Source organism: Paroedura picta, chromosome 4 (assembly GCF_049243985.1).
Source record: "Paroedura picta isolate Pp20150507F chromosome 4, Ppicta_v3.0, whole genome shotgun sequence".
NCBI lineage: Eukaryota > Metazoa > Chordata > Lepidosauria > Squamata > Gekkonidae > Paroedura > Paroedura picta.
This window is the reverse complement of record NC_135372.1, coordinates 137928096-137940111: the sequence shown is the minus strand read 5'-3', so window position 1 is coordinate 137940111 and position 12016 is coordinate 137928096. Positions and strand designations below refer to the sequence as shown.

The 12016-nt window shown below is 49.7% G+C and overlaps 1 protein-coding gene across 2 annotated transcripts in view; it reads left to right on the top strand.

Annotated features, from left to right (window-relative positions):
* Positions 1 to 12016, top strand: part of GATA5 (GATA binding protein 5) — a 61419-nt gene that overhangs the window by 10366 nt on the left and 39037 nt on the right. The window contains exon 1 of one of the 2 annotated variants that reach the window (XM_077335794.1): positions 11347 to 11878. The exons of the other annotated variant lie outside the window; for it this stretch is intronic. The gene's annotated coding sequence lies outside the window, so the exon portion shown is untranslated. Of the gene's footprint in view, positions 1 to 11346; positions 11879 to 12016 lie in introns of those variants that run through there. 2 annotated transcript variants of the gene reach the window in all.

The window sequence follows — 12016 nt, the reverse complement described above, 5'->3', positions numbered from 1 at the left end:
ACCATGGAAACTGTAAATAATCAATCAATTGATCACCTGGTTCTGTTACTTCGCGCCCACTTCTCTGAAGAGGCATGCCACCACTTGCAGGGGTCTTCAAAGTCTGGAATATATTTCAGGGGCTCCTCCCTGGTCAAAAGGTTGAATTGTAAACCGCTGCGAGGCCACTGGGAGAGCAGTGGTATATAAATTTAAATATAAAATAAAAACAAATAAAGAAGGCTAATACCCACTGGTGGACCTTAAAACAGCAGCCCAATTGACATCGGAAATCAAAGCCTTGATCCATATCAACCCTCCCACTCTAAGGAGAAAGCAGCTGGAATTGATTTAGGGACCTATTGTGGATTTGAAGGTTTTTCAGTATTGTCGTATTGTTTTGGAAATGTTACCTGCCCTGAGCTCTCATGGAAGGACGGACTATAAATTTTAATTATTATTATCCTCATTATTAGTGTATCCATTCCGACATTTATTTATCCAATAGCTCTGGTCTCATAGGCAGAAATGTTAGTGGGTGAAATAAGCCCTGGAACAAAACATTTTTTATGTACTGTTCCCAAAAGCACAGGACAACAGAGTCAGTTCTGTGTGTCTTGCAAGAAGGTCAGGGACCCCATCCCTGGCGTAGCTGATTCCATCCCTGGCGTATCTGCTCTTCCGGCTCAGGAAGAGCAGTGTCCACTTGAGAGATGGACCGCTGGTCTGATTTGGCTTCGGGCAGCTTCATATTGGTATAGTGGTTAGAGTAGGAATTCCCATCCAGGGGTCCGTGGGAGCTTCGGACGGGGTCCACAACCTTTCCCCTCTTCCTTAATGGATTTGGCCATAATTTAGGGAACTGGCTACTTCCATCACTCCCCCTCCCCACCTCCCCAGTGAGTTCTCATTTCTGCACCTGGGAAGGGGTGGGGCCTCCGTGCCTACTCCTGCCTTAAATTTCCACGCCAGTTTTGTGTAGTGGTTAGGAGTGCGGACTTCTAATCTGGCATGCCAGGTTCGATTCTGCACTCCCCCACATGCAGCCAGCTGGGCGACCTTGGGCTCGCCACGGCACTGATAAAACTGTTCTGACCAAGCAGTGATATCAGGGATCTCTCAGCCTCACCCACCCCACAGGGTGTCTGTTGTGGGGAGAGGAATGGGAAGGCGACTGTAAGCGGCATATAAGAACCAACTCTTCTTCTTCTTCCTGTCTTCTTCCCCTCAGCCCTCCTCGCACCTGCCTGTTAACGCGGGTGGTGATGTTGCCTCCAGTGACATGTCACTTCCGGGGGCGTGGCAGGTGACATCACTTCCGGGGAATTTTCAAAGCCCTGAAAAATTTCTTCAGGGGCTCCTTTATGGTCAAAAGGTGGAAGAAGGCTGTATGCAAATACTGGACAAGGATTTCAGGGAGCTGAGTTTGAATTCCTGCTCTGTTGTGAAAACTTGTGGGGTAATCCTGGGCATGTCAGACACTTCCGGCCTAGCCCACCTCACAGGGTTGTTGTGAAGATTTTTTTTTTAAATGAAGAGAAGAGAACAATGCAAGCCACTTGGTCTTCATCAGGGAGTAAAGGGGTGCAGAAAGGAAGTCAGGAATAAACAGAGGTGCAGTTAAATATTCCTGATGGGATGGAAGGGATCTTGTAGAGATGGATGAGGGTATATCTCAAGAGGGGAGGAGGGTATAAAAGCAGAACAGAAAAGGATCTTGTGGCACCTCCATCATTGGTTGATGGTATCACAAACTCCCCTGGACTCCCAACGCTCTGCCAGATGACCGCTCGGGTCAGAACCAACGGCTAAGAAGGGCAGAATCTGAATCCTATGACACCTTTAGTTTGAGTCCAGTAGCATAGAACTTAAAGAGCCATGGTTTCTAATCTGGAGAGCTAAGTTTGATTCCCCACTCCTCCTCCATGTGCAGCCAGTTAAAGGACCTTCAGTTAGTCACAGTTCTCTGAGAACTGTTCTTTCAGAGCAGTTCTCTTAGAGCTCTCTCAGCCCTGCCTACCTCACAGGGTGGCTGCTGTGGGGGGAGGAAGGGAAAGGTGTTTTTAAGCTCCTTCGGCACTCCTTCGGGTAATGATAAAGCAGGCTATAAGAAAACCCAGCTCTTCTCTCTTCTTCAGCTCATATAACTGGATGCTTAGACCTGATTCGCACAGGGATAAATCTCAGTGAGTTCCGGACACCACAGTCAGTGAGATGGCTGACAACACATTATTATTATTATTATTATAGTTATTATTATTATTACTACTACTACTTCAATTTATAGCCAGCCACTCCTCTAAGGCTCGTGGTGGGTAACAACATATAAAAACCCATAAGACCCCTAATGCATAAAAACATCCTACAAAAACAAATACACCGTCCAACTCAACCAACCTGACATCGGCGGCATTCCCAGGGAGGGGACCAGGGAGCACTGCATACAGCCCTGAGAGGGGAAGGGGGGAAGGGGGGCCCGATCTTACAAGTAAGGAACCAACTGATGCCCTAGCATTTTGGGGTGGGGGGAGGGAGCTGCCTTTCTCATTGAATTATGGGAACTGGAAAGGTGCCCTTGATTCACAACCAACTCATCAACCCCCCCCCCTGCCCAGGGCTCCCTATCTCGGGGTTTCCAAGGCAAGAGAGGAGCTGAGGTTGGCCTCTTCTCCAGGCTGAGGCACGTGGGAATGTTCAGCCTGGAGAAGAGGAGGCTGAGAGGGGGCAGGAGAGCTCTCTCTCGAAGAATTTGAAAGATCACTTGGAGGAGGGCAGGGACCAGTTCCTGTTGGCAGCAGAGGAGAGGATCCACAGTAGCAGGTTTAAGCTATGTGTAGAATGGTAGCAGCTAGATAGCAGAGGGGAAAATTTCACAGTCTTGAGTAGTTCAGCAGTGAGATCAGCTGCATAAGGAGGCGTTTGGGAGCAAGCTCTAAGTCGTTTTGGACTTAACTCCGAATTAAGTCCCACTGAAAGTGACAGAGTTTGCTCCCAAGTAAAGTTGTCTTTCTCCTCTTAAATCCCAGCTTGGTTTTTTTTTAAAAAAAAAAAACATTCATTCCTGTTATTTATAGTCCGCCTTTATCTCTTGGGCTCAAGGAGGATTACACAGCCAGCACAAGGGACAGGACAGGACATTCTGTGAACAAGACAATAGAATGTGGGTTGTAGAACCGACCCCCAAGGCCTAACAGAACTGAAACAAAGTGTACGTCCTAACATTAAATGTTGCAAAAATTACATAAGGAGTATCCTGCTTGTAGCAAACTCTACCCAGTTGCCTAGACCTCTGTCCCAGATAACTTTATTCAAGTGTCTTGGTGAAATGTTTAGTACAGCCTTAACCGATGGCCCACACAGGAAAGCCCTCTTGAATATTTTGGGTTTGCATCCTTTGATAAAATAAAAGGGAAGGGAAGGGAAGGGAAGGGAAGGGAAGGGAAGGGAAGGGAAGGGAAGGGAAGGGAAGGGAAGGGAAGGGAAGGGAAGGGAAGGGAAGGGAAGGGAAGGGAAGGGAAGGGAAGGGAAGGGAAGGGAAGGAGGGAGGGTTAGCGAAGGAAGGAAGGAAGGAAGGAAGGAAGGAAGGAAGGAAGGAAGGAAGGAAGGAAGGAAGGAAGGAAGGAAGGAAGGAAGGAAGGAAGGAAGGAAGGGCAGAGTTAATCAGGATAGGGAACATTTCTTAAACAGGAGAACAACCTTGAAGACCGACAGAGTTTTATTCTGGGTTCAAGAGGGCGGCCCTGTTGGCCTGAAGCAGCAGAAGGCCTTTTGGGCAGGGTGGCACCATTAAGACCAACCAAGGCACAGGGGTGACATCCCAGCAGCGACCTGCTGCCAGCAACTGATTCTGCACCCACTCATTATTCTCCTACATTGGCACTTTTATTGAACCCCAAACGCTTCCCCAGCAATTCAGTCCCAAGTGAGAGCAAACAAATCCCAAGGGCCAGTGTCCCGATTTATCTTTGGGATCTGCTGCCCGCTTTCATGCTCATTATTCTCACCCTCTGCCTGTAAGGATGAACCTGTAAGGATCACTTCCAACGTCTGACCCCGAGGAACCAGGGCGTGCGCATGAAAGCTCACGCCTCCAACCCAACCTGGTTGGTCTGAAAGGAGCCAGGGGGGCACCACACGTGTTCTGTTTCGGGCATCAGCTGTCGTGTGCGTGCACGCCCATCCAGGCGGCTGGACACTGGCCCCGCGCATCAAGAGAACCCCTGATTTGCGCGTAGAGAGTTGCGCTCCGTTTGAGTCGGTGCGCATGCCTCGGGAGGCGGTCAAGCACCCTGTCGAAGGCGCATAGACTGTTTACGCACTGGAGGTTTCATGCCGGGCTGCAGGCTGGAGTTTTAGTCGTGGCAGGTTAGCCCACCTCTTCCTGCACCCACATGGGTGAGCATTTGGCATGGAACACCTCATCTGCCCCTGATTTGTGCTCCTGCATCGGAGCTAGGGCAGTAAAGTTCCCAGTGCGGAAACGGTCATAGTCAGCCGGAGGGAAACGGACGCGGTGCAGTTATGTGCAGACCAGAGAAGCTCCCGGGGATTCGAGGCGGTCAATTGCTCTCCGAGCATCACAAGAGACGAGTCCCGAGAGAGTCTTCCACTTTTAAGTCTAGGCGTCACTGAGATTTCCCCTTTTTTTAAAGTTGCAGGTTAGTTTTTTAGTGCTTTTCAACCCTGCTGTGAATTCGGTGTGAGCCTCCAGGGGCGGGGGGGGGGGGGGTGGCACCAGGAATTAATTGATAACACTTTTCAAGCCAAGGCGAATGCTCTGAGTGAAAGGGGGACTTGCAGAAAGGCCAGTGCATACCATCAAAGCTCCTTGGAAGGGCGGGACATCGGTCGTTTATCGATATTAATCCCCTCCCCTCTAATAATCTCCATAAACCGGCTCTTTGAACCGCAAACTTCGAGTCCAATGGCACCTTTAAGACTCACAAAAATTGATGCGCACGAAAGTTCACGCCTTGAATAAATCTCCGTTGGTGTCCAAGGTGCCTATTGTGCTCCTGCTTGGTTACTCAAGAGTAGACCCCACTGGATCCCACAGGGCGCCTTGCCACGGAACTGCAGAACCGGAGAGAAACTTTCTAGCCAAGTTCGCTCATCTTGCGTGGCTATGTTCCCTGCAAGGAGGGTTTAAAACAGGGGTAGTCAAACTGCAGCCCTCCAGAGGTCCATGGACTACAATTCCCAGGAGCCCCTGCCAGCATTCGCTGGCAGGGGCTCCTGGGAATTGTAGTCCATGGACTTCTGGAGGGCTGCAGTTTGACTACCCCTGGTTTAAAACGTATCTGTGTAGGGAAGTGGGTGTGTTTCTTTTTAAGAGAGAGAGAGAGAGAGAAGTATTTTAGGCGGGCATTTGAATCCTTTTTTCCGGTGCACTTTAAAGGCAGATTTTTAGTTTTACTTTTTTTGCACGGGAAAATCCAGCTGCAAAATGCACTTTGGGAAGGGCATGCATGCTCCAAGGTGTGTGGAAGGAGGTCCAGGCAGGCTGGCCTGAACGGTGGCCGCTTTATAGCAGACTTCTGCAGATCTTTTCGCTGCTCTTGTTCCTGGTCGTGCGAAGCCACACCAGTTGGATCCCGGCCTGTCCTGCGGTTTCCTTTAATCCTCCCGGAGACTTTGACCCCCCACGCCGAGGCCACTGAAGGAGCCAGGTCTCCTCTGCTTCCCCAAAGGGGGTCTGCAGCCGAAAACATCCCTAGATCCCACCCCCACTGCCCCTCTCCGGCCTCGCAGGGTGTAGAAGAAGAATTAATTTCGGTTCGATCACGTACGTTTCTAGGCAGCAGACTAAAACTTGACTACAAGCTCAAGCCCAACCAAGTTGAATTCTGGGTGTTCCCCTTTCGAGCTGATTCCTACTTGGTTGGTCTTCGAGGGGCCGGCTGGATTCGAATTTGGATCTGCTGCCAAGAGGTGGGCAGCCGTGCGGGTCTGAAGCAGTTTCTGCCCAGAATAAAAATTTGGTTGGTATAGATTGATGGGGCAGAGTTGCTTTCTGTTGCCCCAGAGGGTCGGCCCACAATCAAAGGGTTGAAAGAACATTCAGCTAAACATCCGGAAGAAGTTCCTGACAGTTAGAGTGGTTCTTCAGTGGAACAGGCTTCCTCAGGAGGTGGTGGGTTCTCCTTCTTTGGAAGGCATCTGACAGAGGCTGATTCTGTGAACATAGGCAAATGGTGAGTGGGTGGGCAGGAGGGATTGTGTCCATGCTTGGCTCTTGTAGCCCCTTCTTCCATGCTCAAGGAAATGCTAATCATCATTTTGGAATCAGAAGGCAAATTTCTTCCAGGCCAGATTGGCCAAAGATTCTGTTTTGTTTTATGGGTTTTTTTTGGGGGGGGGAATCATCTGGGCATGAAATTGGGTCACTGTGAGTGGGCAGGTAGCTGCAAGTTTCCTGCATTCTGCAAGAGGTTGGACTAGATGACTATGGAGGCCCCTTCCAACTCTATGGTTCTGTGATTCAAGATGTCTCTAGCCTTGAACTTTGCTGTACTGGAGGTAGATTCAGTGGTCATCTGTGTTGGTCTGAAGCAGTCCATACTGACTTGCGTTCAACTGACTTGGGTTCTACTAGGTTAGGTTCCCTCAGTGGTCCCTACTGACTTGAGTTCTACTGACTTGGGTTCCCTCAGTGGTCCAAGCTGACTTGGGTTCTACTGACTTGAGTTCCCTCCATGGTCTTGGGTTCTATTGAGGGGTTCCATTGGTGGTCCATGCTTACTTGGGTTCTACTGACTTGGGTTCTCTCAGTGGTCCCTACTGACTTGAGTTCTACTGACTTGCATGCTATCAGTGGTCCATACTTCTCTTAGGAAATGGAGAAATCCCTCCCAATCCTTTGAAGGAAGTAGTGGCAGGGTCCTGAAGATGACTTAGGTGACTTGGATAACTACAAGTGTGGGGTGAATATCTCTTTGTGGGGCAAGGTGCTCCAGGCTATTCCAGATATTGTGTGGATGGGACCAGTTCTCCCAACAATAAAGAGGGCTCTCCTTCCACTTGCCACCTGATCCTGAACTGGCAGTCCCAGGGATTGAACCTAGGACTTCCTGCATGCTAAACAGATGCTCTACCATGGAGCCCCTCCAAAAGAGCCCCCCTTATCTGCTGCCTGAAAATATTACTAATGGATATTCCAGGCCTGCAGCATGATGGGCCCAGAAAGTATAAACATGCCTCCTTGAAAACACTGATTACTTATTCGCTTCATTTATACTCCATTTTTCACCCCCAAATGAAAGTGACTTAGATTATTCTCCTCTTGACATCCCCTTTGAGGTAGGATGATCTTTCATCAGTTGACCAAAGGTGCCACTGGACTCAAAATGTGTTGCACCCATCTGAGTTTAGTCTGGAAGCTGTTGTTTTTTTTCTAAAGCCATGGGTGGTGCGTTCTTAACAGTGGGCAAAGGTTTTAATTGACAGCTTTTAATAACTAAATACATTTAGTAACCCCCAGGGGCATCTTCCCGGAAAGGCCGCATTAAAAGTTTATAAAGAAATGGGGGGGGGGGGAAGAGGCCCAAGGTCACCCAGCATGCCTTGAACCAGTCAGAGGTTAAACACGCAAAGGAGGTTGCAGCACTGACTGCTTAAAGAATAAAAAGTTGTATTGAGGAGAGGAACAACTTTACAGTTTAGCTAACTGTTGTTGGAGGCGATTTGGGAGGAAGTGTGCTCAAAGGAGCAGGAAGTCTGCAATGGGGTCCTTATTTGAACTATTTAAGAAAGTAAAATATATGGGGAAAGGAGTGGATTTTACTATTATAATATGTTTAGAGTCTAAATAATAGCTTTACTAATGTTTATTATATGTATCTGTCTTGTTTCTATCTTTTTGGAAAATAAAAATTAATTTAAAAAAAAGCAGGAAGTCTCCAAATGAGCCAATCAGGATCTTCTGGGGCGGGGCGGGGGGGGGGGAGCAATTAAAATATGCCTAACTCCAAATCTCCTCCGATGCCCCCTGCAGGACATCCATGGAATCAGCCATACAGGACAGATCTGGCACATTCCATCCGAGCTTCCCTGTTAGAGAGAGTGGGATTCAAACCTGAATCTCCCAGTTCTGCCTCCAACAGTTGGGCCCCTTGCCCCCCACGTAGCTCCGCCGCTTATCTACCTGCCTTGCTAGTTTTTACACCAGCTGAACACCTGAGCTGTCCCCCGAACTTTGCTTTTTAACTGAAGCCTTCGATGGGGGAGGGGGGCATTTATTCAAGGTCGTTTCAAATGGAATCTGATTTCCTTGACGTTTGTGAACCAGGTCAGGTTGGGAATATCCCAATGTGTCTCCCCCCCCCTATTTTTTTCCTAGATGCAGCTTCCCTTACCACTCCCACCCCCCAAAATGCCATCCAATTAGAGACAATTTGCGAGGACCCGGAAGGGCTTTACTTTTTTGGAACCAGAAGCATTGAGAGGTGCCCCCCCCATCGCCTGGCCGGTCTTCCCTGGAGGTCTCCCCCCCCCCTTGCAAAGAGGAGGAGTGGGGGAATCTAACTCGGTCCTCCAGGTTAGAGTTCAAGGCTCTGTAGCCACTAGGCCACTGGACTCAAACTTTGCTCTGGGGTTACAGAGCAACATGGCTCCCCGCCTGAATCAACAAGGGGCTAGTCCTCATTGAGTTCCTTCCTCAGTTTGGATTGACAGGGAGCAGACAAGCAGCACAAAGACTTGTGCTTGGTTTGCTTTAAGGAATATGCAGTACTCCAGTTTAACTGCTTGTTGAATCAGTCAAATATGAATACCGTGGTCTGTTTTCCTCGCCCTAAGCCCTGCAGAGTCCTGCTGGATAAATCACTTTCCGTGCATTTTAGAAACAGCTTTTCCTGTTTTACACGGCAAAATCCAGCTAGAAACGCACTTTGAAAGTGGCTTGACACCCCCACCCAAAACAACAAATAAAGCTGTTGAAAAGTGGGTGGGTATTTCAGGGTAGTAAGCATGGAAATCAGTCTTTAAGCAACTTTGACTGCTACCTAACAATGCCCCCCCCCCGCGGAATTCCCCATTCTCGCCTGAGCTGAGCTCTGAATGTAAAATTCCCCCACAAAGTCCATGAAACTTCCTTCCAAGCGGCGCTGTGGCCAAGCCAATGTCACTGAAATCAGGGCCCCTTGCTATCTGACTGTGCCCGGAAGGAGGGTTGCTAGCCTCCAGGTGAGGCCTGGAGATCTCCCGGAATTCCAACTCATCGCCAGACGGCAGAGGTCAATTCCCCTGGGGAAAAGGGCCGGGGAATCTCCGCGGCCTTTATCACCCGCTGAGATCCTTTCCCTCCCCAAATCCCACCCTTCCCGGGTCTCCCCCTCAAAACCTCCAGGTATTTTATAGCCTGGAGTTGGCACCCCTATTGCGGAGGTCGAATTCGGCCGGGTTTAAGGCCGAGTCAGCGGGCTGTGAAAGAAACCAGGTTTCTTCGCAAGTCCTTCCCGGCGTGTTTCTACTTAGCAGGCCAGGCGAACCATGCAACGCGACCTCGTAAATGACGATATAAACTTGACCCGGGGGCGGTGAACCGTCATCAATATTAACGGCGCTGATCCGATCGGACCCGTGTTTCTAAAAGGAAACGGGGCTTGCTTTCTTCAGAACAAGTAAATGGGCGATCCCGTCCCTGCGCTGCCGCCGACGCACCGCGGGATCCTGGGATCCCAACCGCTCCAGGCCAATGGGTCGCCCTCATTTGAAGGAATCTGGTCCGTTTCTTTGACGGATCCAAAGCGCATGGCGCAGCGGGAGTCGTTGCGATCCACGGATGGGACACGCGATAGGAATTAGGGCGCTAGAGGCAACCAGGGGGCTAAAATCGGAACGTGAAAGCAAGTCGTGAGTAGTGGACACGACCCATTAAGCGATGCAAAATGACAACGCAAGATCCAAACCGCAGCAAACGACGCACAATCGCACGGGCCGATACTTAGAAGAGAGACTCATTTAAGCGGCACATTAAATGACGCAAAATTCCTTGTTTCAACAAGCTATACACGGGGTAGAGACCACAATCCCTAAAAATCCTCTCCAGGAACTTTTAGAATCGTTTAATACGGCGCAGCTCTTCTTTAGCACGACTAAAACGATGCTTTAAACAAGAATAATAATCTTTCGAACCGCCCTTCGGGAGGAGAGAGGCGGCCACCTCGGGCCTCTGGAGGTTTAAAAAGAGAAAGAGGTTCTTTAACAGCTCCCGAAGACCTGTCTTGGATCGGTCCCGGTTAAAAGCGGGGAGCCGAGAGCAACAATTTCCACGCGATTGAAATTGACACGTCCTTTTGAAATCGACAAGTTGACCTATTCTTTTGAAATTGACACGTTCTTTTCCCTCACCTTCAGAGCTCAGGATTTCCAGCTGGGGAGGGGTTTTCAGTGGCGCACATTAATATCAGATTTTTATTTCTTAATTTTTTTTCAAAAAGCATGTCGTTCCTGTGAAGAGGGATGTTCGTCCCCAAGTATGGATCCAAGATGTGTAGCTGACCAAAAATCTGCTTCCTTAAAAAGACAACAGAATGGTGTGTTCGATATTTTCTCCGCTGAACAATAACAATGCTTATACACGCAACCAGCCACATTACATCTCAAAGCTGACTTGATTCTCTTCTCCAAGAAAACATCATATCATTCATGGAGGAGATGGCTGAGAAGATACATATTATTTATTTATTTGATTTTCAGGCCACCCCTCCCTGCACACAAAGGATGTTCCCTTGGCTATTGAAACGGCTTCGAGTTTAACTTCCAGTGAGTTGGGAGCAAATCAAATTATTAATGGTTTCTAAGAACATGTGAAGAGATGGGTTCTTTTTGTTGTTGTTTCCTCCTACACCGAACGAAACCTTTCGGAAAAACCGACCCGTTTTCAACTCGTGGGTGGGATCAGAAGAAAATACCTTGCAAATGGGATGAAACTTAAAGGAAAGGGAAAGATCGGGGAAAGAAACAGGAAGGAAGGAAGGAAGGAAGGAAGGAAGGAAGGAAGGAAGGAAGGAAGGAAGGAAGGAAGGAAGGAAAAATTGCGCCCGATCCTAGCTTCTTTCCACCCGCAGTGTCCATCAGCTGTCAACCCTGCTGATTTGAGCGCGACTGTTTCCGAGTAAGGGCGCGTAGGAGCGCGGTCGTCCATCGTCTCCAGCTCGGAGATGTTTAAGTGAACGCGGATCAGGAATCCAAACGGGGAAGGTCGCGGCAGCCTTGAGATTCTTGGGCAAAACGTCTAAGCGTTCAGAAATCCTTGAAGCGAAAGGCCGCCTCTGATTGGCAGCCAGTGGTAATGATTAACACCCCCCCCCCGGCCGCCTGCCTCCCTCCCAGGAAAAAGGGCTGCGGACCGAGGAATCGACACAAACCGTCGCCCTAGATCCACAGGCAAACCAGAGAATCGCAGACCTTCCCCTTAGGGGGGCCGCCCCGGGGCTCCTTGGACTCCTACCCCTCCCTTCTAGCAGCCACCCAGTCTGGTCGGGGAGGGAGGGAGGGAGGGAGGGAGGGAGGGGACCACGTGACGCAGCCCCCCTCTCTCCCCCCCCTTGCCTTCCCCTCCCCGCAGTTAAGGGGCCGAGCCGCAGATGAAGGGAATCACTTTAAGGCCGAGATTAGGAGCGAGAGGAGCTAGTTAAGGCGAGATAGGAGAATCGGGTCAAAAGGAGCTATCAAGGGAGGAGGGGGGAGCTATCAAGGGAGGGGAGAATCGGAGATAACAGCGCTCTGGCTTCAAAGAGCGGGCTGGCCCTTAAAAGCTTGGCTTGGGGGGTAGCTTGAAATCAGCCCCCCCTTTTTTTGCTGGGATTTTCTGGTTGGAGTTTTTTTTTGGGGGGGGGGAGGGAAAAAAACCCGATCCGCCTCACCATGCACGATTGCTCCGCTTGCCCGTCGCGACGTAAGTATGACTGTCTGTCTGCTTGTGAGTGAGTCCGTGGAGAACTTATCTTTTTTTCTAGGCGAATTTATCTTGCCAGATAATGGGCCGCTTGGGAGGCGAGGCGAGGCGCGGTGGGAGAGATTCGATTAGCTTTCC